This window comes from Oreochromis niloticus, linkage group LG4 (assembly GCF_001858045.2).
Source record: "Oreochromis niloticus isolate F11D_XX linkage group LG4, O_niloticus_UMD_NMBU, whole genome shotgun sequence".
NCBI lineage: Eukaryota > Metazoa > Chordata > Actinopteri > Cichliformes > Cichlidae > Oreochromis > Oreochromis niloticus.
The window spans coordinates 3,852,959-3,863,142 of record NC_031969.2 but is presented as its reverse complement, the minus strand read 5'-3'; positions in this window follow the sequence as shown (position 1 = coordinate 3,863,142).

Here is a 10,184-nt window from a genome sequence, read left to right as displayed (position 1 = left end):
ATGTCCTCCTTTACTACATCCATGAATCTTCTCTGTGGTCTTGCATTTACCTGAAAATTTCACATTCAGCATTTGTTGTCCTCTGCACATGTCCAAACTATCTCAACCTCTCCTCTCCAACTTTAAGTAAAACTCATCTACCTGTGCTCTTTGCATGTTCACCTTTCCATCCATCTCCCTCCCATTCACACACATGTATTCTGTCTAAGTTCTGCTTACAACTTTCATTCATTTTCTCTTCAGTTCCTCCACCTCTCCAGGCTCTCATAATGTTGTGTGTGTCTTGTTATGGTGTTTAGTCTTGTTATGGTGCGTAGTCTAAATGTAATATATTTGATCTTGACTGTCTAAAACATATTTGTTCTACAGCCTGCACTGTAAGTTTATGTACTTTATGAATTGCAAGGGGTAAAAAACAGAATAGGGTTGATGACAATAAGAATATTAATGCCATGGAGCCATTAATCATGTGGCACCATTAAAAGAATCTTAAATTAATTATTTGTAATTCAGGTTTGTTGGACCTGAATTACAAATAAGTGGCAAACTGTTAAAAGAAAAATATAATTTTCCTTTCAGTCAAGGAAAGGTCACCTCAAGTATACATAATTATCAATTTCAGAGTGTAGAAACCCTTAAAACATCCTGGGATCTTGAGGGGATTGCTGTTGGAGCTTTATAAAAGTGAATTGAGTTAAACTGAAAGAGTTTGCAGTCATATTACATATATATCTACTAATATTTGTAAAATACAACAAGCACATTAACCTATACTTTTCTATAATAAGGAAACAGCTATTAATACATCTACATGACAATGTGTAAAGGGTACAAAGAAACACAGAGAGATGCATAAATTGCTGGTTTTACCAATTTATTTAACATTTTACAAATCTGTGTTCAGTGCAGGTTTTCCAAGAAGCCAGAGAAGCACCATTCAAAGCAAATATCAGTGATTAGCCACATGAAGCTGAACTTTACTTGCACCTTAATTGAAGCTATGAAGCCTTTTGACATTGTGGCCATGATGGTAACACTTTCACTTTTGTATGTAAGATTGGGACCTTTGGCTGGGCCTCTGACAAATGTTGTGCCTGAGTTTTTGGACATCTCATGAAAGAGAGCTTGGTTACACTCTGTGCCAATATCAAAGACTACCAATCCACATTGATTTGGCTTCTGTTTTAATGGCACCTTGAACATGATGGCAATCTTTGCAGGTGCCTCTTTGGAAGAACTATTGCAAAGATCATATGTGATGATGCCCACAGCTCCTTCAAGTCTGGATGGACGCTTGACAGACTGAGCCTCCCCTTCAGCAGACGGTTAAATGGTAGGTGGGAAGGGAATGGCATAGCATCCACTCTTTGTGTGCACACTACACAGGAAAATACATCTCCATGAGAACATGTTTGAAAAATAGGGCAATATTTGAAGTACAGCACTTTTTAACAACTCGCCAGGGGTTACAAAGAGAATAAGTGGAACACTCATTCTTTATCTGCGCAGTGCATGCACGATCTGTTGGCAGTGCCCCGGCAATACCTTGACCAATGCCAAACACATTCCCGATAATATCTGCTGCATCTATGACATTGTCCATCTCTGCAGTTTACCTGGTCAAAGAAAAAAATCCTTCACCTATTATTTTCTTCCTAATTGACAGTGTAAGACTGAGTTCATAGTCCATTACCTTTAATACACTACATTAAGAAGAAGATGACTTTAGATAGACTTTATTTATATCATTTTACACTTTGTAGTGCGAGAGAGTGCGAGCATCCAGGCAAGCATATAACATCCTAGGCACTTCCAGTAATCTGTTATCCAGTAATCCAGTAATCAGTATCTAATAATCTAATAATAATCTAATAATCTCTGATTATTTGTCAATAATCTGAGATAATTACTGGATTATTATTAGCACATACGTTTATCAGTGTTGTTTAGCTTCCATGTGAACTACCTGGTAGCATACCATTTGACAGGACAAAACAATGACTGCCATCTAATAAATAAAGACACAGAAAAAGCCTGCAAGGCGAGTTATAGCAGTAACATGATTCACCATCTGGAGCAAAGCCAACTGTCAACATATGGATAAACAATAGAAGGGCTACAAAATGAATCAAAGCTTACTGACCTATTAATTGATTTAATATGTAATCTGCAGCAACTTGAACTCATACAGACACATTTCTACCTTGCACTGCATTTTTATTTTTAGGTAAATGTTTTTCTGTTTCCTGCAAGAAAAATGTGTTTGTTGAATTCCAGTACATAGCATCACTGTAAATTAGAGAGGACTACTTTTTATTATCATTATCAGAACTTTTACTATGCAGGCAGATGAAGTTTTAACTTTGCAAAAGAATCCAAGGCTATGACACACTGTTAATCATTTGCATCACAGTATAGATATATTTTTTTGTTTTATAAATGCCAGTGGAATTGTGAAAGAGATTTTCTTTATACAACTAATATCTGTGCTCAGAAAAGATTAACATTAAACATTTAAGATCAATAATATGGCATGTTTCATTTAAATAGTGTTTTGCACAAAGGTCTAAATGACATTTAGACAGTAGCATGAGTTTTATGTTCTTTAAACAGTTGTTTCACTGCAAAGGTATCAAGAATAAATTAATTCATGGTATTTTAATGATAATCTCATGGTAAAATGTCTATATATCTTTATATCTCTATCCTTAGCTTGAGGACTTACCTGGTGCTTCTTAACACCTGAGAGGAGTAGAAAGCTCTGGCTGATACTGTTAGGCTTTTGGTTAGTTATACATGTGATGGAAGGCAAAACCAGATTCTGCAAGAAGTGTCATTCCAATCTACATTCCTGTCTACATGCAAGAAATAGACAGCAGCAGATCAATGAGCAGATAAGGACAGTTTGAGTTTAGGATGCAAAGAAATAAATGTAGCATTCTCTGCTAACGTATACCTTTTACATAAAAATTGGAAGCACATTTCAGTATTGAGTCAAATAAAGTCTGGAAACAACTAAGAAAGTAGGCCAAAAATATCAAAGATGTTTGCTTGTCAAGACATAGAATTAGGATTTACTGGCGAATGCTCTTTGACTAATTTGAAATCTCAATGTTGCACTGGCAGCGTGTTGGTGAGATTCCTCTGGAGGTCGTTAAAATTCCAAATCGAAACACAAAAAATACTTAAGAAGTTTATTTATGTAATTACTTCTTCTTTGTTCAAGATGCATACACGTACATAGGGACCAATAATACATATTTCATTTCATATGATTTATTTGTTTCACACAACAGTATTTCATTTCCTACAAACAAACCCTCATTCCCATTAATATAGCACTGCACCATGAGTGAAAAGGAGCAGGAAGAAAAATAAATTCTTATTAGCACCTGCCCCCTATCTGAATTCCAAATAATCTTACAAGTGGGCACCTACAACCCAAAAAGCACTCTAACATTTATCTACACTTAACAATCCAAAACAAAACAACAAAATCAGTATAATCAACAGTATACTATACCACTAGATGGCATAGAAGAATTGTTCCTTTCACATTTAGCCCAAATTACTTTCGTGTTCTTCATATTAATTTATCATTTTAAGCATATAACACATTTTAAAATGGTGTATATTTGTACAACTCTTGAGATTATCATGAAAACAGTTCCACATTCTTATGCCTCTAACTGTTGGACACATTTGCCTTTGTGTGGTCCTAGCAAACTGATGCTTAAAATAAAATTTCCTTCTACAGTCCCCACATCCTAAAAACAATACAAATAAACTTTGTAACTTAAGAGGTAATGCATTATTTTTTGCCTTGAACATGAGTAATTGTCTGTAATGTCACTAAATCTTCTAATTTCAACAATTTTGATTTTATAAACAGATTATTTGTATGTTCTCTATATTTAACATTATGAACCATTCGTACCACTTTCTTCGCCCACACTTCAGCACAATAACTGAGATAGGGGAAAATTAGTGAGAAATATAAAATACATATTGCCCTATAATCTAGTATATCTCTGACATTACCCAAAATATAAATATTTTTAACCATCTTTTTTCTAACATGTTGTGAAAAGATTTTGTTTATTATTCAAATATGCTTTGCTTGTGATTGTGTAAACTCTGAATGACGATTCACCCTGATAAACATGAAGCCTTGCCTATCCTTATCATATGCCTGTGAAGACAAGTTCCTGTGTAAAGAGGAACAGAAAGTTCCACTTAAGCAGATGTTTAGTATAGTATGAACAGAACGTTTTAGCAAGATATGCATTTGTCTGTTAAGCAATCTATATTCTTTAGCAAGATATGCATTTGCAATCTATATTCTGAGAACAGGCGGAGACTGCCTCCGCCCTGTTGAGTAACCTACGTGCCTATATAACCTGCAATAAAGAAGAGTACTGGGTGACTCTCATTAGAGACGTTCACCCATGTACATGTGATTGATTATATTGTCTCACTGTGTTTCTGTTTTACTTTGGCAGCCTTCTATTTGGGAAATTTCCCCCGACACATGTTAAATATGAGATTTATGTAGTGCAGTCTTAACATATTTGCAAAATACAGAAACAATGATGATAAAGTTGAACAGTATAAAATGATTAATAAATAGCTGTATGCATGTTCAAAGTCTTTTTTATTATTTTATGTATTTTTTAAATATCACAACTTTCAGATAGCACATAACTGTTTGATGACAGTTGTAGGAGTAGTAGTAGCCATAGTCATATCGGCTATTTAATATACACAGTATGGACACAATAAACTAATTAAAATTGATGATGATTTTGATTTTGAGCTGTTGTTCTGGACTGGTCTGTGTCTTCATTCTCCCATTTTCCCTGTTTGCGTGCGTACGTGTGTGTGCTGGCCTATGCACATTGTCGGAAACAGTGGACTTTCCCACCTTCAGCCTAACACACATGCCGAGAATCCTGTTCTGGATGATCTCATTTGGGCAGCTTCATGCAGAGGCGCTCCTCCTACGTTTCTTATTGTTTGCATTTATTGCAAAGTAAAGTTTTGCGGAGACTTGAACTTCCAGCTGCTTTGACATTTTTGTTTTCACTAAAAAAAACAAAACTGTGTTTTCACTAGTAAAGGCCAAATGAAGCTTTCTGAAGCATTGAAGCATGTATCAAAAAAGGCATCATTAGTCTTTCATTACATTTAAACACAGTCCTCTTTGGTGGCTAAAAACTGAAAACTGAATGTTATTTCTGTGTGATTAATAAATAATCTTGAAGAATAAACCATCCTTGTTTACACATGTGCCATAGTGTGTGCTCCCTTTGCTTGTGACTTCTGAACATTTATAAACTTCATAGATAAAAATACATTATATATAAAAAATATACAAGACGCTCTTTTAAAAGGTTGGGAGTAATGCTTATGCTTGTAACTGATCAGTGGACATGTTCATTATATATAATATATTATAGCTTATATGTATATTTTTACCCTGGAATTGCTTATAAACAGATAAAATAAAAACATTACACATAAGTTATTATATTTGATTTTTATTTAGGAATAGGCAGAGCATCCTCTCTTCCTCCTGAAGCACTGTCTTATTTTTATTGACATTATTACACAGCAGTGGGGAGTAGACTTCATCACAGTAGATGTCTTTCTGAAAGTGCTGTAACTAAGTTTAAGAATATAATCCACCCACTGTTATCATCTTCAATGCCCTGTACCAACACAGAGCAGAGCAGCTACCTTCAATTTATTTATATATATATATATTTATTTTTACAGCGCCAAATCACAACAACAGTCGCCTCAAGGCGCTTTATATTGTACAGTAGATCCTACAATAATAGATACAGAGAAAAACCCAACAATCATATGACCCATATGAGCAAGCACTTTGGCAACAGTGGGAAGGAAAAACTCCCTTTTAACAGGAAGAAACCTCCAGCAGAACCAGGATCAGGGAGGGGCGGGGCCATCTGCTGGGACCGGTTGGGGTGAGAGAAGGAAAACAGGATAAAGACATGAAGAGAGCCAGAGATTAATAACAGGTATGATTCAATGCAGAGAGGTCTAAAGTCTACCTGAACGCTCCATCAGAGGTCCATGATCTTGTTAATAATTTTACCTCCTCACTACGTACGACTCTGGATACTGTAGCTCCTGTGAAAAATAAGGCCTCAAACCAGAAGTACCTGACTCCGTGGTATAATTCTCAAACACGTAGCCTAAAGCAGATAACTCGTAAGCTGGAGAGGAAATGGCGTGTCACAAATTTAGAGGATCATCATTTAGCCTGGAGAAATAGTTTGCTGCTTTATAAGAAAGCCCTCTGCAAAGCCAGAACATCTTACTCATTCTGATTGAAGAAAATAAGAACAACCCCAGGTTTCTCTTCAGCACTGTAGCCAGGCTGACAAAAAGTCAGAGCTCTGTTGAGCCAACCATCCCTTTAACGTTAACTAATAATGACTTCATGAACTTCTTCACAAATAAAATTTTAATCATTAGAGAAAAAATTACCAATAATCATCCCACAGATGTAACATTATCTACAGCTACTTTCAGTATCATTGATATTCATTTAGACTCTTTTTCGCCAATTGATCTTTCTGAGTTAACTTCAATAATTACTTCCAACGTCTCAGCTAGAGTCTAAGATTGGCTTCATGATGACCTTGCTTCATGGGAGAGCACTAAAGTGGGGACAGGCTGTACTGAAAACACACCCGACACTGACTTTCAATGAATTCATCAGTAAAATAAAAATGTGATCAAGGACTCTTATCCTTCTCCACCTCATCTCAACCCCACCACAGTGAGTAAAAAGGACTTCAATCTGAGCGGTCATGTCAAGCCAGTTCATTCTAAGACTGTTGATTTAAAGATGAATGAGTAGAGCTCTTTCATAATCTTTCAGAATATAAGATCTCCTTTTCAGAGACTGATAGTAGGGCTTCCAAATGGCTTCCTCCAGAGACTGTAACTATGCCTGGGGCGTACCCAGAGATGAAGCTAGAGGCCTCAGTTCACTCTGGACCACCACAAAATCTCGCAGCCATCAGCTGGTTGCTCAGCTGAGCCACCCGATCCCCAAACCCTCCTGGATTACTTATGCCAACACCTGCTGTGGACTCGCACACCTTCGCCTGAACCTGTGAGTCCCTTTCTGCTTCAACCTGAAGAACACCTGTCATCTGAGCTGCCTGATCAGAGGGTCCCTGGTAGCCCACACCTGAGCTGCCTCAAGGTCCCATGTTGGATGCACCTGAGCCGAAGCCAAAGGGTACCTCTTTGTCTAGTCCGTCTGAGCCAGCCCAATCTGCTCTACCAGAGTCTGTGAGCCCGGAGCCCCCAGAGAGGGCTCGTCTCCTCAGTCATCTGTTGATGGGCCACATCTCCTCTGTTGCAGGCCTGCAGATCTGCTTTGCCATCGTCGCTGGCCAAGTGGTAACATTTTATTAATCTACAGTGTTATTGTTATAAAGTGTTGTGTGACTGTTCAAATTCTCTTTGCAATATTGTTGGATTTCAGTACAATACAATATAAAGAACTTTAAGTAGACTGATGTTGTGATTTGGCACTATATAAATAAAAGTGAAGTGAATTAAAAGAGTTTACAGTCATATATCTACTAATATTTCAAATAAACAGTAACTACAATAACATTAACCTATACTTTTCTATAATAAAGGTATTCTTGTTTATTAGATCTACATGACAACATGTAAACAGTACAGAAACTTAACCAAACAAAGCAGACACAACTTAACTCACAAACTGACCTAAACACAAAGGCACAACCTTTATAGTGGTTTGGCCAAACCATTTACACACAATAGGGGGAAACAAAAACAAACGCCACTACTAACTAAACACAAAATAACATAACTAAACCAAAAACACCCCCATTTCTGACAAGCACTTGGTTGGTACTGCTGAGCAGGCATTATTGTGTTTTCCTCAGCCCTTGGCCACACCTTTTGCGTGAGAGAAACAGCCACCTCCCCAAACTGGTAACTCAAAGAAAGAGAAACATAATTATTATAACAGAATACATTTTTTAAAACCACACAATGATGGTGTGTGTGCTTAATGTAAGGTGTGCTGCAGTCTGATATTGTGGCCATGATGGTAACACTTTTGTATGTAAAACTGAGACCTTTGGCTAGACCTCTGACAAATGCTGTGCTTGTGATTTTGGACATTTCATGAAAAAGATTTCTGAATTGAATTGAATTGAATTGAAAGCCTTTATTGTCATTATACATAGTATAGCGAGATTAGAAACAGCTCTATAAAAGTGCACACACTAAAAGTGCATACACTATCCCTGAGTCTGTTTGTTCTGGCCTTATGGATCTAAAGCGCCTGCCAGAGGGCACTAGTTTGAAAAGATGGTAGCCGGGGTCGGTAGTGTCCTTTAAAATGTTTCTGGCCCTACTAAGACAACGGGAGTTGTAGACGGCAGACAAGGAGGGCATGGGGCAGCCGATGATTTTTTGGTGGTGTTAGCTGACCAGGAGAGGTCTGCAGAGATGTGGACGCCAAGGAATTTGAAGGACTCCACTTGCTCTACACATTCTCCGTTTATGTGCGGGGGGTCAGGGGCAGTTCTGTTCCACCTGAAGTCCAGGATGAGTTTCTTGGTCTTGGTGATGTTAAGTGCCAGGTTGTTTGATGCACACCATTCTCCCAGTCTCAGGAACTCATCTCTGTAAGCCGCCTCATTTCCCCCTGTGATCGGCCCCATCACTGTTGTGTCATCAGCAAATTTGACAATGATGTTCTCTGGGTGGGCGGGACTGCAGTCATATGTGTAGAGGGAGTAGAGTAGTGGGCTTAGTACACAGGCCTGGGGAGAGCCGGTGCTGAGAGTGCTAGGGGAAGAGAGGTGAATACCCAGTTTCACCCGCTGGGGTCTGTTGACCAGGAAGTCCTTTATCCAAGAGCAGGTGGATGGCGGGAGCCCCAGGTTGGCTAACTTGGTGATCAAAATGTCTGGTATTATTGTGTTAAAGGCCGAGCTGAAGTCAATGAAGAGCATTCTGACATAGCTCCCCTGTTGTTCCAGGTGGCTCAGTGCTGTGTGGAGTGCGATGGCTATGGCGTCCTCGGTGGATCTGTTAGTCCGGAATGCGAATTGGTGTGGGTCCAGAGTGGGGAGAGGCAGGTTCTGATGTGCCCCAAAACCAGTTTCTCAAAGCACTTGGTGATGACAGGGATTAGTGCAATTGGACGGAAGTCATTGAGACTGGTTATGGGTGACTTTTTGGGGATGGGGATGATTATGGTAGATTTCAGGCAGGGTGTAATGATGGCTTGTTCCAGAGACAGGTTGAAGATGTCAGTGAAGACCTGTGCTAGCTGCTCGGCACATGCTTTGAGGACCTTCCCAGGTACTCCATCGGGGCCCGCAGACTTCCTGGGGTTCGCTGCACAGAGTACACGCCTCACATCCTGTGTCTCAAGAGTGAGTGGGGGATTGCTAGAGGCTGGTGTGGGTTGTGGTGGTCGTTGGAGTGGTGTGGCTGAGTGCTGTGTTTGAGACTCAAAATGGGCAAAAAAGCTGTTCAGCTCTTCCACTGTCCCCGCGTCTGAGCCCCCAGGTGTCACATAACATCCTTTGTAGTTGGTAATGGTCTGTATGCCTTGCCACACCTGTCTGGTGTGGTTGAGATGTTCCTCTATTCTCCTCTTGTATTCTGCTTTGGCGGTCCTGATGCCCCTCCTTAGGTTGGTTTGAGCGGTGCTGTACAATGCTCTGTCACCTGACCTGAAGGCTGTATCACGGGCCAGGAGGAGCAAACGGACCTGGCTCGTCATCCAGGGTTTCTGGTTCGGGAACACCCGGATGCACTTTTCCACAGTGACGTTCCCAATACAGTACTTGATGTAAGACAGTAGCGTATCTGTGAATGTTACCAGATCTTGATTGTAGAAGGCATCCCATTGTGCGTGTTCAAAGCAATCCTGCAATCGGGGGAGGGCGGCCTCAGGCCAGGTGGTGATGGTCCTCTTTATGGGCTTTGTTTGCCGGCTGAGGGGGGTGTATGCTGGGGTTAGGAGCAGCATACACCCCCCTTTTATACTGACACTCTGTGCCAATATAAAAGACTCTGGTTAAATGGCACCTTGTACATGATAGCAATTTTCACAGTTGCCTCTGTTGTAGAACTATTGAAAAGAT